At 34.4% G+C, this 16428-nt stretch overlaps 1 long non-coding RNA gene across 1 annotated transcript in view; it reads left to right on the forward strand.

Moving 5' to 3' along the window:
* Positions 1 to 1575: 1575 nt before the first annotated feature.
* LOC125909614 (uncharacterized) overlaps positions 1576 to 16428 on the forward strand; it is a 95116-nt gene continuing 80263 nt past the window's right edge. The window contains exon 1 of the long non-coding RNA XR_007453746.1: positions 1576 to 1669. This is a non-coding gene — a long non-coding RNA (uncharacterized LOC125909614). The remainder of the gene's footprint in view (positions 1670 to 16428) is intronic.

A 16428-nucleotide genomic window follows, 5' to 3' on the forward strand; every position in this document is an offset into this window, starting at 1 on the left:
TATCTGCTCTTAAAATAAATGTGACCATACTTCTATTCAATTTAAAATTTTTATTGGCTTGCTGTTGTCTACCGAATAACATTTGTAATTTCTTACCTGGGAGCACAGCACCCTCTGCAATGAAGTTATTAAACAAACAAAGAAACAGACAAAGAAACAAAACATTTGCATATGGGGCATCTGGTTCAGTTAGTTAAGCATCTGACTCTTGATTTCGGTCATGGTCTCACAGACATGAGATCGGGCCCCATGTTACACTCCACAATGAGCATGGAGTCTCTTTGGGATTCTCTCTGTCTTTCTTCCTCTGCCCTTCCCCTTGTTGGCTTTCTCTCAAAACAAACAAACAAACAAACAAACAAACAAAATAAAACACAAAAACATTTGCACTTATGGTTTCTTATTTTGCTAAAAAGTCCGTTTCTCCATTCTTCACCTTGAAATACTCAGTGAAATATCACACCATTGTGGTCTCATCTAAGCCCCCAGAAATGGCTAATTTTCCTGCCTGTTGTCTATGCTACCCCCGTGGCTTAGTTAATGTTTCTGTAATAATATTTCCATGATGTATAATGATTTTTCTCTTTTCATGTTTGTTTTCCTTGTTAAGATTATGGATCCTTGTGGATAACAACAGTGTATTATTTTATTTTTATCCCCTGTACTCAGTACAGTGGTTGGGGTGGAGAGGTGATCAATAAATATCTCTTAAATTAGTGTACTAATGAATGATGAATCCATACCATTTCTGAATGCTCTTGGCCTTTTCACATGCTGCTCTTTTGCTTCTGTGGTTTGCTCAGCCTGGATTGCCCTCCTTCCAGTTCTGTGATTAGTGAAAACTTACACCTCTTAAAATTCTGGTTCATCCGATTCTTTTTATATGACACTCTACTTGCTTTCTCGAATAAGAATTAATTATGCCTCCTGTATATTCCTTTGGTGGCTGTTGCTTATTTATCCATTATTTAACTTCATAAACATAATGTTGTGAACTGCCTACATGGCAGGTGCTATATATGCTATGGAGCTTACATTAGAGAATGTGACCTGGTGGCTACCGTTGAGAAGTTCACTAATGGAGAGAAATATTTGTAAAAATATAGATAAAATTTAGTCTGTTAAATGCTATAATCAAGGTGAGAATAAAATGCTATAAGATCAGAGAGCTTGTAGGAATTAATTTGACATGATTCATAGGCAATGATTCATAGAGTGGTTGAGATTTGAGCTGGTACTTGAAAAAAGCATAGGAGTTTGACAGGCAAATGGGTGGTTGTAAAGATATTCTAGGCAGAAGAAACAGCCTTTGTAAATGCACAGATTCATGAAAAAAGAACTTTGGCAACTGATTCACCCTCTTTTAGCCTCTACACTGATCTCTTAAACTCCTTGTCCGTGGATATGACACTCTTGAACTCCAGCTAACAACTTATTAACTCTCAGCAGTAGACTCTAGTCAGCCTCTCCAATAACTAAACCTTAGACTTGGTGTCACCTAGAATGGTAAAAACTCTAAAATTCTTAATTCCAATATTCCCTTCTCATTGTTCTAATTCTCCCAACTTATTTTGCCACACTTATTTTCTGAACTTGTCATGATCTTATAACCCTTCACTTCACACTTTCTTGAGGGTGTACCTCCCTTCTATTGTTTTCCATAAGAAAGGTATGTTGACAGAGTGGCCTCAAGATTTAGAAAAAATAATAACCAGATAACTAATAACAAATATTGTCATAAACATTTGGACGTTGTAAAGTGTTTTTTTGGAGCTTTCCTGTTGCCATAGTTAGGAACATCCAATGGTGGCTCCAAATACAGAGGATGATATTCTGTAGCAGTTACTTGAGTAGAATCCTGTATCCCTGAAAGGATATTCCTGAAGCCTAACAACTAGAAGAGGGATAAGCAAAAAATAGTTTCAGAGCACAGTTAGGACTTCCTTAGGATCCCTCTTGGGGGTCATATACTCAGACAAGAAATCTCTGAATTAAGAATGAGTGTACCATATTAGATAAAATCGTACTTTATTTAACTAGATTACTTAACTCACTTTCAACTCTGCAACCCAATGTTATGTGTTTAGATATATGATATGTATACATTTCTTTAATTAGCCTTAACTTTTGTGACTGTACATTAAATCTGGAAAACTATTGAAATAATGCATTAAAGGCGATACTCCCAATATTGTAAATAATGCTTTATCTTAATACAGATTGCATTTAAAACATACTGTGTTAATATTGTTCTAAGTATTTGGCAGAGATTATATCTTGGATTGAGTTTGAATTCAAGCTGAGGCAATCTGGATTCAGAGCCTGGGTTTACAACCAACAGCTTTGAGGGAAAATCCTACACATCAAATCATCCCAGCTGTGCCACTTACCACCTATGTTATCTTCAATATGTTACCCAAGCTCTGTGAGCCTCAAGATCCCACATATAGAATGTGGATGATACAGAACTTACATCCAAAGGTTGTTACATATATTAAATGAGATTGTTATATATAGTAAATGGGATTAAATGAGACCTAGAAATCACTCAAAGTCACTTCTGCCCTATTTTATTCATTGAGGCAATTTTTTAATCCTATCCTGACTCAAAGGCAAGAGGCAATATACTGCTTCTTGATGGGGAGTGGAAAAGTTCTGGAAGAATATGTAGAACTGAAAATATTGCTGTGAACATTTTTGGAAATTACAGTTTGCCATATTCATGAAGATTGCCAAGAAATTTAGCTGCAAGAAACATATTCTCCCTGATTTAGCTAGGGCTGCAGTATAAAGACAGTCAGACTAACCTTTTACCTCTGTACTTAATTCTCTACATCATTCAAGTTCAATCTTTATTTTTTAAAAAAGTTTTTGTTTAAAATCCTTTTAGTAAATATACAGTATAGTCTTAGTTTTAGGTGTAGAGTATAGTGATTCAACACTTCCATACATCACCCAGTGCTCATCACAAGTGTACTCCTTAATCCCCTTCACCTATTCAGTCTATCCCCCCACCCACCTCCCTTCTGGTAACCATCAATTTGTTCCCTATAGTTAAGAGTCTATTTCTTCGTTTTCCTCTCTCTGTTTTTTTTTTCCCTCTGCTCATTTGTTTCTTAATTCTACATATGAGTGAAAATCATGGTATTTGTCTTTGTCTGATTCACTTAATTTGCTTAGCAAATTGCTCTCTAACTCCATCTCTGTTGTTGCAAATGGCAAGATGGCAAATTATTTATTTCTTCTTTATCTTCTTTATTCATCTGTCGATGGACACTTGGGCTGTTTCCATAATAAATCTATTGTAGACAATGATGCAATAAATATCAGGGTGCATTTGAATTAATATTTTTATATTTTGGGGGTAGATATCTAGTAGTGTGATTGCTGGATCATGGGGTCATACTATTTTTAACTTTTTGAGGAATCTCCATACTGTTTTCCAGAGAAGATGACCAGTTTGCATTTCCACCAATAGTGCAAGAGGGTTCCCCTTTCTCTACATTCTCCCCAACACTTATTGCTTCTTGTGTTGTTGATTTTAGCCATTCTGAGAGATATGTGGTGATATCTCATTGTGGTTTTGACTTGCATTTCCCTGATGATGAGTGATGTTGAGCATCATTTCATGTGTTTGTTGGCCATCTGTATGTCATCTTTGGAAGAATTTCTATTCATGTCTTCTGCCCATTTTTAATTGGACTATTCAATTTTTAGGTGTTGAGTTTAAGTTGTTTATATATTTAGATATTTAACCCCTTATCAGATATGACATTTGCAAATATCTTTACCCATTCGGTAGGTTGCCTTTTAGTTTTGTTTATTGTTTCCTTCACTATGCAGAAGCTTTTTATTTTGATGTAGTTCTAGCAGTTCATCTTTGATTTTGTTTCCTTTACCTGAAGAGATCTATCAAGAAAGAAGTTGCTATGACCTATGTCAAAGAAGTTACTGCCTGTGTTCTCCTCTATGGTTTTTATGGTTTTCGGTATCACATTTAGATCTTTTACCCATTTTGAATTTATTTTTGAGTATGGTTTGATCTCAATCTTATTGTATTTGTTGAAATCTGATTTATGACCTAATATGTGATCCATTCTGGAGAATGTTTTATGTGCACTTGAAAAGAATGTGTATTCTTCTGTTTTAGTGTGGAATGTTCTGTATATATCTGTTAAATCCATTTGGTCCATTGCTTCATTCAAAGCCATTGTTTCCATGTTGATTTTCTGTTTAGATGATCTGTTCATTGATGTAAGTGGGGTGTTAAGATCCCCTATTATTATGTTATTATCAATTGTATTATCCCTTATGTTTGTTATTGTTTTATTTATCTGGGTGCTCTTATGTTAGATGTATAAATATTTATAATTGTTATATCTTCTTATTTGATTGTTCCTTTTATTATTATATGGTGTCCTTCATTGTCTCAAGTACAATCTTTAAATCAAATTTTTATGTCCTTTTCATTTTATTCCTCACTCAATAGAATAATTTAGAACTTTTCTTATATTTGATATCTTACCTATATATGTAAGAAAATACACCACCCTTAGTTTTCTTTCCTTCCTCATTCAGCTTAGATCACTTGAACCCTCTCTTTACTCTCTTGGTGAATTCAATATCCCCAGTCCCTCCCTTATTCTTCTTCTATCCAGTATTCTTAACCAGTCTCCAAACCTAAATGCTTCTCAACACCTACGTTCTAATGTTGTATTTTCCAGGAAGTTTTCCTCACTGTTTTCTTGTCTCACTGCACATGCTTATTTCACCCATAGCTCAACTGTAATTAAATATGCTAATAAAGCTTGTATTTCTATTGCCATATATACTTAAAGCTCTTGTCCCTTTATCCCCAAATTTCTGTATAATTTTCTCCAGGATGGAGGAGATACCCAAATCTCAACAAAGCATTCAAACTGAATTCACTTTTCCCCTTTACAAACTATTCTTTTGACATCTTCCCTCACTCTTTTACCCATTTCTTTTAGTCCAGAAATCTTGTACTTTCCCTTTTTTAGCCTACCATCTACTTTCTATTACCACGACTAATTGACTATACTCCCTTAGTATCTTTAAATAGGATGTCCACTACCCTGTCTGATTTTAGGGCCTCATCATTTCTCAACTGGATGCCTTTATTCACTCCAATCCCCCCTCACACTTTGCATCTAACTAATCTCTATAAAATCTAAGCTTTATCATGTCATTCTTCTTTGTAAAAATTTCAGTCAGTCCTCATAACCTACTGAGTGAAGTCCAAAATCTTAATTATTTCTAAGAAGACTAATTTTCTAGGCTCTACCTAACTTGCCAGTGTTATCTGTATATCCCTGGTTTGAGGAACACCCAATGATTTTCTCTTCTTCAAAATGTGCTGATCTGAGACTGTGGGATTTATTTAGGTAGATGCCTTCTCACCTTTTTCTGATAACCCAAAAAATCTTTTTGACATTTCAACAAGTGCTTCTTCCAAGAAAATTTATCTAATGCTGCAAGCTGAATTCCTTTCTATAGTGGCTCCTACAGAAAGCTGTAAAAGTATCTACCAATCAAAACATCATAATGTAATCATATTGTTGGCTTAATGGTTTGCTTAGGTGTAGGAACTGTGTCTCATTATTCTTATTTCTCCAATGTCATTTACAGTTTGTGTCACATCATATCAGCTTGATGAAAGTTTTTTAATGAGTGCATGAATAGATCCTTACCTCAAATATCTTGTCTCTTTCTCACTTTAATTGAAGCAAATCACTAACAAACTTTATTACAAAACTTTCTCTAATTGTACTACTTTGTAAATTCTCTTAAAATATTTTTTTAGGGGGCACCTGGGTTAAAGTGTCTGACTCTTGATTTTGGCTCAGTCATGATCTCATGGTTCAGGGAGTTGAGCCCTGTGTAGGGTTCTGTGCTCACAGTGCAGAGCCTGGCTGGGATTCACTTTCTCCCTCTCTCTCTGCCTCTCCCCCACTCGCACATGCACACTCTCTCTCCCAAAATAAATAAACATTAAAAAATGTTTAGGGTTTCATCAATATTTATCACCATGAGTATATTGTATGATAATTAACTACAAAAACAGTGGCATTATACAATAAGTATTTGTTGCTCATGCATATAGGTTGGTCACATTGGTTGTTCTAATTATCTTGGTTGGACTTGCTTATACATCTAGGGATGGCTGGCTCTTGGTTGATCTAGGATGGCTTCAAATATTATTAGTAGGGCCTCTTAGTTCTGCTGCAAATATTTCTGGTCCTTCTCCCGGGCTAATCTGGCAATGTTTTTCTTTATAGAATTTGTAGAGGTGTAAGACAACAAACCTCATTGTGTAAGCCCATTCAAGCCTCTGCTGATGACACCTCAAGCCTCTGCTGATAATGTTTTGCTTTTCATCCAAACAAACCACTAACATTATTTTAACCAAGGCATGTCACATGACTAGCAATTTATGCCCCCTCCCTTACCTTGAAAGAGCACTTCAAAATTACAATGCAAATGCTGTAAGTAAGTGGGATGTTTAAGAATTTGGATCAATATTGCAGTCTATCACAGAGCCATTCAATCAATAAAGTCACCAGTATCTATTGTTAGCATTAATTGTACAAAACATTCTAATAAAATTATATACAAGTTATTAGAGAAAAAATAGACTAGTCATCCTTTTCCTCTAGGACTGAAAAGTTAAATTTAAATTTAAATAAAGAAGAAATCAATGGTCAAAAGTTACATATATGGGATAGGATAAGAGATATTTAATTATCAAGGAAAGAAACTGTCACCAGCAACAAGAATCGTTAAAGAAGGCTTTACAGAGGAGAATGAAGAACTGGATTTGGAAATATTGCTAAGCTTTTAAGAGAGACGAAGAAGGAATTTCATGTAGAACAATCTCCCTTCTTTCATGGTATCATTAGTTTATCACACAAATCGCTTAGTATTCTTTATCTGGAAATTTGCAGACATCATTCCTAAATTGGTCTCGATATGGTGATTGGTGCATTACAAGAGAATAACAACAGTAAATAATTCATAATCAAATCTCCCTTGAAGACATAAGTAAACATATAAATAACTATAATAAATTAGAAGGGAACATGATGACTTTGATTTGATTGACAAAACTACCTGATGTTTTGTCTCCAGGGAGACATCATCAGGCATGGTGCAGATTTTCCACTGCAAATTAGAATTCTGTGCATGACTTTGCTCTGAAACCGAATTACCTTTGAATTTAAAAATGCTTTAGGGAACCAGGCTTGTGTTGATGACAAGGAGAGTTATTAGTTTTAACCACAAAATAGAATATTTACAAACTATGTGGAAAGACCAAGTTAAGCCGAAATGAAACTGAGTTTTTTTTTTTTTTTTTTTCAACGTTTTTTATTTTTTATTTTTGGGACAGAGAGAGACAGAGCATGAACGGGGGAGGGGCAGAGAGAGGGAGACACAGAATCGGAAACAGGCTCCAGGCTCCGAGCCATCAGCCCAGAGCCTGACGCGGGGCTCGAACTCACGGACCGCGAGATCGTGACCTGGCTGAAGTCGGACGCCCAACCGACTGCGCCACCCAGGCGCCCCGAAACTGAGTTTTTAAGAAGTAACTACATTAAGAGAATTTAAGAAGTAAATACATTAAGAGAATATGACAAAAATCTTAAATGTTCTATTAGAAGTTTTATTTTGTTTTTAATTTTTGTCATTCTGGGTCTAGGTTTCTTTAACATTTCTGTTGCTGTCTGGCTTTTAGTAACTTTATTAACGTAATATTTTCAGTCTTTCATAGGCATACTTTTGTAAACATGGAGGCATTTATTTCTGCCAAAAAGATTTAAAGAGTGAATTTTCATACCAGACTAGGTATTTTTTCAAACAAACCACAGTAAGCCATTTAAAACTGGGCATTTAATTTTCATCTCCCTGCTCCACCATGCCCATCAAATACTATGCCATACCCTGGTCTCTTTTTCCCTTCCTTTCTTCCTTTCTAGGCTGTAAGCCTTTTAATAACTGTGGTTAAAATCACATAGAATCCAATATTTACCTTTTTGTCTGTTCCCTTGGCACCTGAAGATGTTGCCGAAACTGCGACATTAATTTAAATGGCACACTACTTTTAGAAATAGTAACTTTTTTGCATTTATTCAGAGAAGTTATTAATGAAGCAACAATGAAGTGCATTCAGTTTTTGACAAGTGTTTCTCCTGGGGGAAAGGTGATGAAAAAAAACTCCAAGGGCTGGTTCATTTTTAGAAGTTGTTTACAAGGTTACAACACACTCCATTTATCTGTCTAAGAATATGTTGCTTTATGTTGCTTAGAGAGTCATTCCACCAAGGTTCATCTCATTTATAAATAATGATCTGGAACATCACCTAGTGGGAGCATAAAATTCTATGGATTCAGAGGTGGGTAGAAAAACATTGGTTAAGTCTGTAGCCTCTAGATTGTGATCTCAGTTCTGCCTCATTATAAACTTAACTTACATATCCCTTAGCTTCCTGGGTTTCATTTTTTCTTAAAAAAAAAAGTGTAGTATATAACACTCTTTTCTTTATGGGCTTGTTATGAGAAATAAATAGGATACACAGTATATATATAATTTTTCCATGTTATAGTAGAAAATTTCAACCATATCCACATTTAGAGAGAACAATATAAAAAAATATCCTAGTATCCATCTCTAGTCTCAGCTATCATTTTCTGACCAATCTGGCTTCTATGTTCTTATCCACTTCTCTCTCCACAATTATCTTTAAGCAAATTCACAATATTTTAGTGTATCATCTGTAAATATGTTAGCATTTGTCTTAAAAACTAAGGTCTTATAAAAAATCACAATACCATTATCACAATAAAAATAATGATTATTTAACGTATCAAATAGTGTTTAAATTCTCCCTGTTTAATACATTTTTGTAACACTTTGAATCAAGATCTGAATAAGGTCTAATTAGTCCATATATTGCAATAAAATGTTATTTTAAGCTTTGTCACTGCTCTTTTTTGTTCCACATGCCTTTTATTTGTTGGCAAAACTGAGTCATTTATGTTGTAGAATTGTTTCCTCATGGGGTTAGAATACTGTTCTGTCTTTTGTATTTTTTTATTAAGTTGTAGCTATATCTAGAGCCTTAGTAAGATTTAAAGTTCACTTTTCTTCATGTTCCTAAATTTTATTCCTAATATCTTGTAAACAGTGTATTTTTTCCTCTACAAACAATTGATTTCCTACAGTTTCTATTGTCTTTTCAAGTAGTCTTTTCAAGCAAAACCATAATACACTAAACAAGATCACACATCAGAATGCTCTGAAACATACCTTCCATGTGTTTCATTTATGTCCAAGAAAGGATTCCTGTTGCACTCATTGTTGCCCCTTGGCACCCATCACCCACCATCAGAACACATGTTTAAGAGTATGGTGGGTAACTACATTGTTTTCCTCTCATCCTTGTTCCTTCTTTTTCTTATTTATCTTTCTAAAAAAAATTAGTTGTCTGGAGCGCCTGGGTGACTCAGTCGGTTGAGCATCCGACTTCGGCTCACGTCATGATCTCACAGTTCATGGGTTCGATCCCCACGTCGGGCTCTGTGCTGACATCTGAGTCTGGAGCCTGTTTCAGATTCTGTGTCTCCCTCTTTCTGCCCCTCCCCTGTTCATGTGCTGTCTCTGTCTCAAGAATAAATAAACATTAAAAAAAAAATTTATTAAAAAAAATTTAGTTGTCTTTTACCACTTGATTTGATCCATTTAATATTGCATTTCCCATATGTAAATCATAAACCATGATGATTAAACAGTCAATGCATCATTCAATGTACTCTCTAGAACATTATGAATATGGCTTTTGTAGTCTAGCCCATCTCCCTGCCTCTTTCCTCACATGCAAGCACTATTTCTTTGATTTAAAAATTAATTTTCTGTTATATCTATGCATCTATAAATATTTAGTCTTTACTGAACTTTATTAAAATTGTACACTAAATGATATTTAGAATGGATATTTATTCAAACTCTGTTCTCAAGTTTCCTCCATTTTGTTGTCTAATTTGTTTATTTTCCCTACTGCATATAGTGTCATTTACCCATTTATGTATCCATTCTCCTATCGTTGGGCATTTGAGTTGTTTTCAGTGTTTAATAATTTCACATGATGTTGCCACAGACATTCTTATACCTGGCTCCTGGTGCACCTGCTCCAAGGTGTCTCTAAAGATTATATCTAGGAGTGGAATGGCCATGTCATATTGCGTGCACATGTTCAACTTTACCAACTGATACAAAACGTTGCCAAAGTAGTTGATCATTTTATACTGCTATCAACAGTATATAAAAGCACATATAGAAAAATTGCATTTTATTGATCAGTGACTTCAACATTTGACACTACCAGAATTCATGATGTTTGGTAAACTAAGTGTGTCGAAAAGTATCTCATTCTGGGCTTATTTGACATGGCACTGATGAATGATGTTGCACTTTATTTTACTTGAATTATTGCCCATACATATTTAAACTTCTTGGAAATTCCTGCTCATATATTTTTCCCATTTTTGTTTCTGCTTTAGAGGAATCTGTTATATAGTTTAACTACTATTTTTTTCATCAATTATATATGCTGCAGTTATTTTCTCCCATTTTATGGTTAATTTTCTAATTTGTTAACTATGGCTCTTGATGAACAAAAATTTAAACTACCAATGTAATCATATATATATATTATCTTTCATGATTAGGAATTAAAACTTTTTCCTTTTTATCCCTATTCTGAGATTATAAAACTATCTTCTTTTTATCTAAAATTTGTAACGTTTTGCTTTCCACCTTGAAATCTTTGTTCCACTTGGAAGTGGGTTTTTGTGTATAGTGTGAAGTACAGTTCCATTCTCCCCCCCCCCCCCCAACCACCCACTATGAATAAACAAGCTTTTGAACATCTTCTAGGGAATAGTTCTTCATATTCACAATGCTCTATAACACATCTGTCATATGTTAAAGTTCTATATATACACATGTATCTATATACTGGCTTTTATTTGGTTCCACTGATCTTTTTGTCTCTATTCCAGTATGCTATTCTTCTAAATACTTGAAATTTATAATAATTTTTGAGATCTTGGTGGAAATGTTTTCCACATTAATCTTGTTTCTGAATGTTTTGGATATACGTGGCCCTTTGTTCTTCTAACAAAATTTTGGTGTTGAATTCGTTTAAAAAATCTTACTGGGATATCTATTTAGTTTATACAGAACCTATAGATATATTTGGAGAAACTGACATATATATAAAAGTAAGTTTCTAAATTTGTAAACATAGTATATCTCTCAGTTGATTGGGTATTCCTTAAGATCTTTCAATAAATTTTCTAATGATCTCCACAAATGATGCAAACGTCTTTGTCGACTTCTGCCTCAGTAATGTATATATTTTGTTGCTATTGTAATGCTATCTTTTAAAAATTATGATCAGTTTGCTTCTGATGTACAACAAAATTCTTTCATATTTCACTTGTATCCTGACACTGTGCTAAACTTATTTTTAATAATTTGTTCACAGTTTATTTTGAATTTTCAATGTAGACAAGAATCATCTGCGATAATGACAGTGTTGTTTCTGCTTTTCTAATTCTTAGGCATTTAGTTTCTTTTTCTTATCTGATTACCCAAGTACAGTTTCTTATCTGTATTAGTGTGGTGATAGATGTGTTTTTGACCTGTGTATAAATTAAATATATATATATATATATATATATATATATATATATTGAAAATTTGAAAGCCTTAATTTTTAGAAGAGATTAGATCCACAGCAAAGTTAAGAGAAAGGTGCAGAAATAACCCATATATCCTCTGCCCCTACATAAATGTAACTTACCCCATTATGACCATCCTCCACCAGCGTAGTACATTTGTTACAACTGATGAAGTTGCATGATTAATCATCAGCCAAAAGTCACAATTTACATTATGGTTCACTGTTGATGTTGTACATTTTATAGTTTGGACAAAAACATAATGACATGTATTCACCGTCATGGTTTCATATGCAGTAATTTCACTGCCCTAAACATTCTCTGTGTTCACCTATTTCTCCCTTTCTTTCCCACTCTGGCAACTACTGGTCTTTCTACTGTCAACATAGTTTTGCATTTTCTAGAATATCATGTAGTTAAATCATATAGCATTAGTCTTTTCATACTGGCTTCTTTCTCTTTGAAGGCATACTTATTTTTTTTCTCCACGTCTCTCATGTATTGAAAAACATTTCTTTTTAGAGCTGAATAATATTCCATTGTCTGGATATACCACAGTTTACTTATCCATTCACCTACGGAAGGAAATCATGGTTGCTTCCAATTTTTGACAATTGTGCATTAAGTTCCTGTGAACACTGATGTGCAGATTGTTATATGGACATAAGTTTTCAATTCTTTTGGGTAAATACCAAGGAGTGTGATTACAGTATGGTATGATAAGAGTTCTAGTTTTGTAAGAAAATGCCAAACTGTCTTCCAAAGTGTTTGATCTATATTACATTCCCACCAGCAATAAATGAGTGTTCCCATTACTTTACATCCTTGTCAGCATCTGGGTTTTGTTCTGGATTTTGCCATTCAAATAGGTAGGGAGTGGTATCTCATTGTTGTTTTAATTTGCATTTCCCTGAGGATATATGATGTGAAGCATCTTTTCATATGCTTATTTGCTATTTCTGTATCTTCTTTGGTGAGATGTCTGTTAAGGTCTTTGGCCCACTTTTCTCCTTTTTTGTTTGGGACAGGATTGCTGAGTGGACTGTAATTGGGTATTTTCTTTCCCCAGGTCAGTTAGGTTCTATTAATACCCAAGCAAGTTACCTTCTGGTAAAACAGTTTCTCCTGAGAGCTGTCCTTGCTAAGAGCAGAGTGCTCTGGAGTGTTTGAAAATGGTTCCATTTTAGGGGTGCGCCTGGGTGGCTCAGTCAGTTGAGCATCGGACTTCAGCTCAGGTCATGATCTCGGGGTTTAAGAGTTAGAGCCCCGCGTCAGGCTCTGTGCTGACAGCTCGGAGCCTAGAGCCTGCTTCGGATTCTGTGTCTCCCTCTCTCTCTGCCCCTCCCCTGCTCATGCTCTGTCTTTCTCACTCCCCAAAATGAATAAATGTTAAAAAAAATTAAAAAAAAAAAAAAAAGAAAATGGTTCCTTTTTTTCTCTCCCTGCCTGGGCCAGACAAGATTTTTCTCTGATATTTATTGTGGAAATATGTTTGAGGTCCTGGAGGTAAATCTCACAGAATTGTGAGGGACCCCCAATGACTGGGTCTCCCTGGAGTTTTTAACTTGCAGGATTGTCTACACTGAGCTGCTACAATTTATCAGTTGAAGTTCGGGTTTTTCTTCCTCTGACACTGATTGCCCGAGGCAGTTTCTGCTTGTGCCTCAAGGACCCCAAGATGTCCTGATTCACCTGTCTCATCACTCTTGCAGGCAGAGTTTTGTCCTGTGTCCTCTCCTCATTTATGGATCCTAGAAGAGTTGATTATTTCTTAGTATATTCAGCTTTTTACTTGTTAGAACCGAGTGGTGACTTCCAAACTCATATGTAGAACCAGAAAAATTGTAGCTAATTTTTTAGGGTATGCTTCATAAGTTCCTACATTAAAAATGATTGCTCTAAACTTTTCACAGGTAACTTTTAGGGAAGTTATCTTTTATTCCTACTTCGGTGTGTTTTTAAAATTATGAATGTATGTTGAACTTTTAAAAACTTCTTTTTGCATGTATAAGGAAGTTATCTTCTATTCCTAGTTTAAGTGTACTTTTAAAATCATGAATGCACATTGAAGTTGTAAAAACTTTTTTTGCATGTAAAATCGTAGTATGGATTTTCTATTAAGAATGCCAAATAACTCTTATATTGTTCAGATAAATACTACATGTTCATGATATATTTTTTTGTATGTTGCTATTTTCAGTTTAATATTTTGTTTAGATTTTTTAAATTGATGTTCACAAATTACACTAACCCTTTCTTTCCTCTTCTTGTCTTTGTCTGGTTGTTGTGGGAAGGATACACTGATCTCATGGAATGAGTTGGAAAGTTTGTCCTCTTTTTTGTATTTTCTGGAAAAGTTAGCTTAAGATTGTAATGCCCAGTTCTTTGAATATTTGGCATAAATTACCATTAACCCTGGGTGATTACTATTTTTCTCCAAATAAAAATAAACATTCAATTTAATTGACTATTAAATTTTTCTTTCTTAGTTGCTTTTTAAGTTATATTTTACTGGAGTATTTTCATTTCATCTGAAATTTTCCCATATATTGTCATACAGTTGTTCAGAGTGTTCTTCTTACTTCTTTAGTGGCTATGCTATTTGAAATTGTGTCTCCTTTTTTTAATTCCTGGTGTCATTTATTTGTGCCTTCTCTTGTTTACAACATTTTTACATTTGTCCATTTTACTAGGCTTTTCAAGTATTAGTCTTTGCATCAGTGGCACATGATGGGTAGGTGGTGAGAGTGGTCTTCCCTGGATACAGGCAGTTAGGAGGTGTGTTTCCTGTAGAGAATTTAAAAACAATTGGTAAAACTGACTAAAAGTTGACAAGCTTTTATATTATTATCATGCACTGGTAATTCTAAACAATATCGGTGAATTAAAAACTCTTTTTTTGGCCAAAAGTCTAAAAAAGTTGACGCGGTTGTTATTTAGGTTTCAAAAAATCTGTGTCAATTTCAAAGTACTGTGTCCTTACTATAATTTGCATTATGAAATATCATCCTTGAAGCTAATGGGAAAACTAGTTATCGCATCTTCATGTAACTTATTTAGACTCAGTTGTTTGCATTCATTTAGAGAGTAAATGCATAATGACTTGGGTTTGTTAGATCTTAATTTAGACAGTTTGTGTCTCCAATTGCTGTGGTTTTACATGTTCTTCTGTGTATGCAATAGATTAAAAATAAATAATAAGAAATAAAATCAAGTTACTTCATTTCTGTCATTCTAGGTTGCTCTTGGAGTTTTTATATACCTTTACAAATTTAAACAATGAAGTAGAGTAGGAACTACGGGGTCCAATACTTCTGTTGTTGAGGTAAAAGTTTTAATTCAAGCATGAGATACTTTATGGAATTTGAAAAATACCTCTAAAATAAAAATGTATGCTTTATTAGTTGCTATTCTTTTTATTTAACTTCCCTTTGCTATTCATTATAATGTTATTCATTACCGTAACAGATTATATAGATACAAGGTTTTCTTTTTCAATATAAAACATATTAATATAATTTAGAAACATCCCATTACATTTTTCCTTTTTCTATCCTTGATTTTTTTAAAAAAAATTTTTCTACTGGCATGATTGTACATAAGTTCAATAAAATAGAATATTCACTTTTGGGGCTCCTGGGTGGCTCAATAGTTTAAGCCTCTGACTTCAGCTCAGGTCATGATCTCGCAGTCCGCGTCGGGCGCCGTGCTGACAGCTCAGAGCCTGGAGTCTGCTTTGGATTGTGTCTCCCTTTCTCTCTACAACTCTCTCTCTCTCTCTCTCTCTCAAAAGTAAACATTAGAAGATATTCACTTTCTGTCTTTTATAGCCATTATTATTAGTTATTTCATTTCATGATTATTACTGACAATTATTTTATCATAGAGAGGACGGCATTGTTAAAAGAAAAGATCTACTCTCGCTTTCAAATACACCAGGTTTGATTCTACTCTAATGCATCTTAGTTTCTCTGTTTTGGGATTTTTGTTTTTATCTTCATCATCTCATTTCTCCAACTCTCTTTGGATTTACTTTGTGGTTCTTTTTCTAACTTAAGTGGTGTGCTTAACTCCTTAATTCTCAGCCTTTTTCTTTAGGCTTTAGATTTTTAAACAAAATATTAACATTTCAATTTAACAAGTAAATCTTCAGTGAATGTGGAGAAGTTCAGTAGCACCCACTTTTTTTTTTCATGTATAATTATCTGTTTATTCTGTTACATTGTCTTATGTCTACTAATAAGCTACTGAATGTTTACCATTATACACAGCACTGCACTAGGTGATGTGAGGTATGTGCTACAAAGATCTAGGAGGACATAATTCCTACCCTTAAGGGTATTTTATTCATTGTTAGTAATGGGTGTGTCAAGAGTCTTCTTGGATTATTCCTTTACTGTGCCCATCCTAGTAGATAGAGATGGGTGCTCAGAAGAAGTATGGATAATGATGGACACTGGACCTGAGGCTGAATGTGGGTTCATAGAAAGTCTATTTGCTTTATCCACCATTTGATAATCTTCGACCAAAGAGTCCTCAGCTGCATTGCTGACCATAACCTGGCTCCAGCAACTCTTCCTTGCATTCCATAAACTAAGCCCTGTGGGCCTAGTTCCCATGGTCATTAACTTCCAATCCCTCTTCTGTTGGACTTTAAAAGTAAAGTTT

The sequence above is a fragment of the Panthera uncia genome (assembly GCF_023721935.1).
Source record: "Panthera uncia isolate 11264 chromosome B3 unlocalized genomic scaffold, Puncia_PCG_1.0 HiC_scaffold_1, whole genome shotgun sequence".
NCBI lineage: Eukaryota > Metazoa > Chordata > Mammalia > Carnivora > Felidae > Panthera > Panthera uncia.